The sequence below is a fragment of the Dermacentor silvarum genome, chromosome 8 (assembly GCF_013339745.2).
Source record: "Dermacentor silvarum isolate Dsil-2018 chromosome 8, BIME_Dsil_1.4, whole genome shotgun sequence".
Taxonomy (NCBI): domain Eukaryota; kingdom Metazoa; phylum Arthropoda; class Arachnida; order Ixodida; family Ixodidae; genus Dermacentor; species Dermacentor silvarum.
This window is the reverse complement of record NC_051161.1, coordinates 145,233,776-145,241,334: the sequence shown is the minus strand read 5'-3', so window position 1 is coordinate 145,241,334 and position 7,559 is coordinate 145,233,776.

The following is a 7,559-nucleotide window of genomic DNA, read 5'->3' as shown; positions in this document are numbered from 1 at the left end:
GCATCACGTCTGACAATGGCACGATATCAAATGATCAATTGATAGCCACTGCTTTCAACGACTATTTCAGGTCCGCCTTTTCTGCTAATTCCGCAATGAACAATATTACTTTACCGGCATGCGCCTCAGTTGTTCAGGAAATGCCCGATATCACTTTATCAATTCATGGTATTTTTCAAATCCTTACCAGCTCAGACACAAACAAAGCGACAGGTCCTGACGGCATACCCAATCGTGTGCTGAAAGAATGAGCTAGCTCTGTTAGTAATCTTCTTCTCACAATGTATATGACGTTACTATCTGAAGGAATCATGCCGGGCGAATGGAAATTTGCTCATGTGGTTCCTGTCCATAAGAAAAGACCAAAAAATAACTTTGAACAATACCGCCCAATTTCTCTCCTATGTGGCGCTTCGAAAATTATGGAACACATCGTATACAGCAACCTAATAAGGCACCTGAATTCACTAAACTTTTTTATGCAGAACAGCATGGTTTTCGCGTCTGATTTCGTGTTATACACAGTTAACGGATTTTTATTTTGACATAACAACTGCATTAGATTAAGGTACTAGCATTGACTGCTTGTTTTAAGATTTCAAAAAAGCATTTGATCGGGTACGACATGATTGTATAACACAAACTTCAGCATTTAAAAACTCCCGCTGACCTAATGAACTGGTTAAAAAACTACTTCGTAAATCGCAGACAGATAACAGTGGTAAATGGATGTTGCTCATCAGCTGTTCCAGTCACGTCCGGAGTACAGCAGGGGTCTGTTTTGGGCCCGTTATAATTTCTAATTTTTATTGACGATAATGCTAAAAATATCCATGGAACCTACGATTGTACGCAGATGACTGCGTTGTTTACCGCTCGATAAACAATCCAAGTGACATCGAAATTATTCAACAGGACCTTAATAAAATTTCGAACTGGTGTGCTACTTGGTGCATGACACTAAATGAATCAAAATGCGACTACGTGGGCTTTTCTAGGAAAAAAAACTGACGATTCCCATTCTTACCGAGTGAACAATTCAACCATTCCGAGCGTAACAGGGGCCAAGTACCTCGGCGTTCACTTCTCAAGCGATCGTACTTGGCAGGGTCACATTGGCGAGATTGCCGCGAAAGGGAATAACACACTAATGTTCCTGGCTCGAAATTTTCACCCCTGTCCTCTGGCAACTAAGAAGTTATTATACACGACATACGTAAGGCCTATTCTTGAGTATGCGTGCACGATATGGGACCCTTATCAGGACAGCCTTAAATACAGCCTAGAGCGCGTACAAAACCGAGTGGCACACTTTATCAGGGGGAAGTATCGCATATCTAGTAGCGTCACAGAAATTAAAATACGCCTAGAGGTTTCGACGCTAGCCGAACCCCAGCGTTGCTTGCGTCTCAAATTTTTGCGTAAGATCTTTTACAGCAATACTGGCAATAATAAATCAAAATACATGCTTAACCTACATTACCTATCCCATCGCCGTGAACACACATTAAAAGTAAGGCCAATGAAGTCAAGAACGAACTTGTTAAAGTATTCTTTTTTCCCAAAAACCTTCAATGAATGGAATCCTCTGCCTGAGGACACCGTTTCTAAAACATCAAATTCAGCCTTTTTCAATGAACTGCTTGAAATGTGATCAGTTCGTGTGTGTTGATGTTATTTTTTTTTTCGCGTTTGCTCGCCTATTGTATATTTATGAGAGCGTACATGTGCGTATATGTGTTTATATTATAAGGATGTTTATTGGACGGCACTTGAAGTAGCGCAAGGGCGACTGTCCAAAAAGCGCAGCATGGACTCTCAGCACGAGCGGCGCTCGAGAGCCGAAGAAAACGACCCACTAGAAGGTACCGGAGAAGGAGACCCACTTCAAGGCGCTGGAGCGGACGACCCACTTCAGGGTTCCAACGCTTCGCTACAATTACCCCGGGTGTGAAAGGGAGCCGCCCGGCGACTTAACAGGTTGTCACCATGAGTGGGTCATGGTATATCTTAAGGCGCTCCACATTGACGATGACGCGCCCTCGACGGCGCATGTCCGGAGATGGTTCAATGGGTTCGATGAGGTAACTTACTGGGGACGTGCGTTCGACGACACGATAGGGGCCTTCGTATTTGGGCATTAGTTTCGAAGAGAGTCCAGTTGCGGTGGTAGCGACTGAGAGCCAGACGAGCGCCCCAGGGAAAAACGTGGGCGCAGAAGTGGTGGTGTCACCGCGAATGCTCTTCTGCCGCTCTTGTTCATTAGTGGTAAAGGTCCGGACAAGGTCGCGAGGCTCTTCAGCATGTCTTGCTGTGCCAGATATAGGCGTATACTCAGACGTGTCTGGCCTGTATGGAAGGAGCGTGTCGATCGTGTGCGACGGGTGGCGGCCGTACAATAAGAAGAACGGTGAGAAGCCAGTAGTACTCTGTGGGGCGGTATTGTAGGCGTAGGTGACGAAGGGCAGAATGGCATCCCAATTCGTGTGGTCGGCTGCGATGTACATTGAGAGCATGTCGCCGAGCGTGCGATTAAATCGCTCTGTGAGACCATTTGTCTGTGGATGGTAAGCAGTAGTTTTTCGGTGAATGACGTGACACTCTTTGAGAATGGCTTCGACGACTTCCGACAAGAAGACACGGCCTCGATCGCTGAGTAGCTCCTGGGGTGGACCGTGACGCAGTATGAATCGGTGGAGCAGGAAGGAGGCAACATCTCGTGCTGCAGCCGCTGGAAGGGCAGCGGTTTGGTCAAAGTGAGCTGGTCAACAGCGACGATGGCCCAGCGGTTACCAGCCGACGTCAGAGGAAGAGGTCCGTATAAATCGATGCCAACGCGCCCAAACGGCCGGTTAGGACAAGGTAAAGGTTGTAGACCTGTTGGCGAGAGGTTCGGCGAAGATTTCCGGCGCTGACAATCGAGGCAGGAGCGAACAAATTTCTGCACGTACCGGTACATTCCCTGCCAAAAGTACCGTTGTCAAATTCGGTGGTAAGTTTTGTATACACCAGAGTGTGCACACTGCGGATCAGAGTGGAACGATTCGCATATTTGAGAACGGAGACTGCGGGGTACTACCAGTAAACACTGGCGGCCGTCGGCGCTGTAATTGCGTCGGTGAAGTAACTCGTCGCGAATGGCGAAATGGTGGGCTTGAAGACGCAATGCGCGAGTGGGTGATGTTGCCGACGGATCAGTGAGCAAGTCTATCAGCGAGACAATCCATTGGTCCTTGCGCTGTTCTGTAGCGATGGTGTGAAGGTCGATGGAAGAAACGGCCAGCTGAGTTCCTGAGCAGCGGGCGTTGTCATCGGGTAAGGGGGAGCGCGAGAGGGCGTCGGCATGTTGGCGTCCATTGCGGTAGAGCACGCGGATGTCGTAGTCATGCAGACGAGAGAGAGAAACTACTTTAAGTGAAAACATTTCACTGAGGGATGGTGGTCAGGCGGTGCCTGGCCGCCACCTCCTCGGCTCGTTGAATGGCCCGGAGTTGCACGTCGAGGCTAGAGTTCCGGAGCACTTTATCCCACGCTTCGGGCGAGGGAGTGGTCAGGAGATCAGGCGGGGGTGGGTCCTCGCTGCAGTCCCAGAGTATGTGGTCAAGGGTGGCGGTCATGCCGCACTGCGAACAGTGTGGGCTAAAGAGGTCGGGGTATATGTGACTGTTTATTTGCGAGCAAGGGAACGAATGGGTCTGAAGGCGGCGCCAAACGATTTGCTGGGGTTTCGTGAGTTTGGAGTGCGGTGGCGGTTTTGTTTGGCGAGCGAGGCGGTAGTGTTGCGCGATTTCGTGATACGAGGTGAGAGGCTCGCCGGGGCCCTCCTCGGGATCCGTGGCACTGCCCGCCGCTCGGTTGACGAATCCTCGAGCTTGCCGGTGGGCGGCCTCGTTTCCCGGGTTGCCCGCGTGTGCAGGGACCCAAACTAGCGAGATGGGTTGGGGGTCCTCGTCGTCAGACTGACCAGCGAGGGGTTGAAGAAGGCGTAGGGTGGCTGGGGTGACGGTGCCGCGAGCAAAGTGAAATATGGCGGTTTTCGAATCGCTAAGTATTGTAGTGTAACCGGCAGATGCCGCAAGCGCGATAGCCGCTGCTTCGGCTTCGGCGGGGTTTAGGGCGCGGACGGAGCCGGCGATGCGTAAGGCAGTGGTCGTGTCCGAGGGAGTGCGGATAGCCATAACGCTGAGAGCGTACGCTTTCGACTGCGAAGTGTAACGGGCCGCATCTACATATGCGGCCTCTGTGCTTGAGGTGTAGGTCTCGTGCAGGGCCTGCGCCCTCGCCTGTCGACGCCCGTCGTGGTGACCGTCAGCATGTTTTTTGGTAGTGGTTTGACTATAAAGCGTTGTCGTATCGGAGAAGGTAGCTAGGCAGATCGGGTCTTGGCCAGAGGGCGATGCAGTGAGGCCGATGCGATCGAGGATCCACCGGCCGGTCTTGCTTCCGCGAAGACGTTATATTTGGGCAGTACGATGTGCCTCAATCAGTTCGTCGAGGGTGTTGTGAAGACCGAGGCTCAGGAGATGTGTCGTGGAGGTGGTGGGGGCAAGGCCTAGAGCTAGCTTGTAGACCTTGCGAATGAGTCGTTCGACTCTGTCCTTTTCGGTGCGTAAAAGGCGGAGGTACGGTAGGGCGTAGGTGATGCGCGATATCACGAAGGCGTGAATGAGTTTGAGAAGTTCCTTTTCGCGCATGCCTTGCCGGCGGGCAGACACGCGTGCGATGAGACGGGCCGTCTGTGTGACCGCAACGGTCAGCCGGTCGAGCGTCGTGTTGTTGTATTGGCCTGCTTGGACGTGAAGACCGAGGGTAAGACCGAGGAAGACCATGAAGACCGAGAGTAAGTCGCGTGTGGTTCACTTGCGGTAAGGCCGTGCCATTTACGTAGACTTGGATGGTCGGTAAAGGGGGGTGTTTGATCTTGCGGCGGTCGGGAGGTCTAAGCAGCAAGAGTTCAGATTTGCTCTCCGAAAATTTGAGGCCTGCCTGCGTTGCGTGGTGAACGATGGCGTCGGCGGCACGTTGAAGGGTCTCTTCAATCTGGCCGTCCGAGCCCGTGGCCGTCCACAGTTTAATATCGTCGGCATAGATGCTGTGGCGTAAGCCGGGGATCTCGTCGAGTGAGGCAGGAAGTGTACTCATGACCAGATTGAAAAGAAATGGGGAGAGGACTGCCCCTTGAGGGGTGCCTCTGTCTCCGAGGTTCATTCGTGCGGACGTGAGGCCGCCGGACAGTGAGAGCTCTACCGTTCGGTTTGAGAGGAAGTCACATAGGTAATTGTACATGCGCTCGCCCGGATGTATGGCGGCAAGGTTCGAGGCAATAGCCGCGTGTTGCACCGTATTGAAGGCCTTGTGGAGGTCGATGCCGAGCAGGGCGCGGGTTCCCGCGTGAGGCGGTGTCCGAAGTAGGTCGTGATGTATTTGGACGAGTGCGTCTTGCGTGGAAAGATGGGCACGGAACCCCAGCATCGTCGGTGGAAACAGGTCGTTCTCTTCCGCGTAAGTTTGCAGTCTGGCGAGGACTACGTGTTCGATCAATTTGCCGAGGCACGAGGTGAGTGAGATGGGACGTAAGTTGGCGATATCCATCTTTTTCCCCGGTTTCGGGATGAACAGGAGTTTCGCGTGTTTCCATTGTTGAGGTAGTTTGCCCGAATGCAAGCACTCGTTTGCATATTGCGTGAGTGCGACAACCTATTTGTTGTCGAGGTTTCTTAGTACTTTGTTTGTAACGCCGTCGGGACCGGGCGCCGAGGTCGTGCGAAGTTTGAGAAGAGCCGCATACATTTCGGCCTTCGTAAAATCGGCCTCAAGCGTGGGGCTTGGATCGCCATTGTAAGGGGGCAACGATGGTGGCGGTGTATTCGGTGGGGCAAGGCCCACGTAGCGGTTGGATAGCTCGTCGAGTAAGTCGGCGTCCATTCCCGGGTAGTTGTGCAGGAGCTGTTGCAGCTGTTTCTGGGCTGACGACTTTGAAGTGCTGGGATCGAGCAAGTGACGCAGAAGATGCCACGTTTTCTTGCTGCTCATCTGCCCGTTCAGGCCGTCGCACAACTGGCCCCACTGTTGCCGCGCGAGGGCGTGACTGTGGCTTTCGATATTGCGTGCGAGCGCCTCGATGCGGCGGCGCAGCTTCCTGTTGTGTCGTTGCCGTCGCCACCTGCCGAGGAGGCTCGCATGCGCATGCCACATGTGCAGAAGACGAGAGTAAGGCTACGTACAGTGTACTAGAAGGGGGCAGTGGGCTTACTCAGCCGCTCCTTTGACGCAGTCAGCGTCGCATCCAAGAGGTGGCGCCACTGGCAACTTCAATGGAAGCTTTGCTTGAAGAAGCTTTGATTTTCCTTGCCTTTTTGTCGGTTTCAGTTCGAAGCAGTTCACACTCTTATTTGTTTTTAATTTTGGCATACTTGACAGTCTTTACATATCTTTAGCAAGCACTATATTTGTTTAGGCCACATGATATTTGCCATAATAGTACCTTGTGGAAAAGGAAGACGGCAACTTTTGGGCAATTTGCTGCCTATCCTAACTCAGACCTTTTGTGCAAAGAGGTCGTCGCTGACGGATGTTGCTTATGCGGAAGGGGCCTTCGAATTTTCCGAATTATCGGGCAATCGTAAAAAAAATGTCACAGTTTCGCCCTAAGGGCGAAGCAATGAATGCGATAGCAAACACAGCAATGTCATACGAAGTAAGGTGAGCGGCTTTGGTAGCAACAACACGCAGAACTGTTGTCGACGCCATCGGCGTTTTGCCCGCGTTAGCTCAAAATGCGTGCGGCGTTGGTGACTGTTGCTGGAGCCTCTGATATAAATAGGCACTTGGTGCCGCAGCTAAACGTCGCCTCCCTTCCCTCCCCCTCCCCCACGGCCTCTCGCACGTCTGAAGAAGGCGCGTTTGCTCTACATATATGGTGATTGTAAAGGAGAAAAGAGACGCCTACTTCTGCAGCCCTTAAGCGAGCATGGCGCAGAACGCGCGTTTGTTCTCCACCGCGCGTTCACTCCCCGTGAAAGACGCGCCCCTCGCGCCCTTTCACTCGCACATACAGCGTTCGGCGCGCGGCGACGATTTCATCTCCAAATGACGTCATACGGAACCTCACGGCGACGGCGACGCCGACGGCGACGCCGACGGCAGAAATCTGCTTTTGAGTGTCCATATAATTGCTATCGCAATAAAAAAAAATTGAAAACGGTTTCATGCCGTGTCGACCTAATGTAAAATTTTGTCAGACAGAAAACAGTGCGTGCATACTTCCCAGCTGGGCTCAAAAAAAAAATCACGCATGCTAACCAGGTTTGTGCCTTTGCTTAGCCAAAATGAATATGTATATATGGCTTAAATATTTCATTGTTCTACTTTAGTTGTTCTATGCTTCCCAGTAGCCTTCTGCGTTTATTGTTAACCATCATTACGCCGGCACACATTTGTTAAATCAAATCAGGTTTGTTTTTTTTCCATAAAGAAATGGAGGGAGGCCTGAAAAAAAAAGTGAAAACTAGTTCACTTGACAAAGGCTCCGGCCTATGCTTATGTACGTACGGTTATAT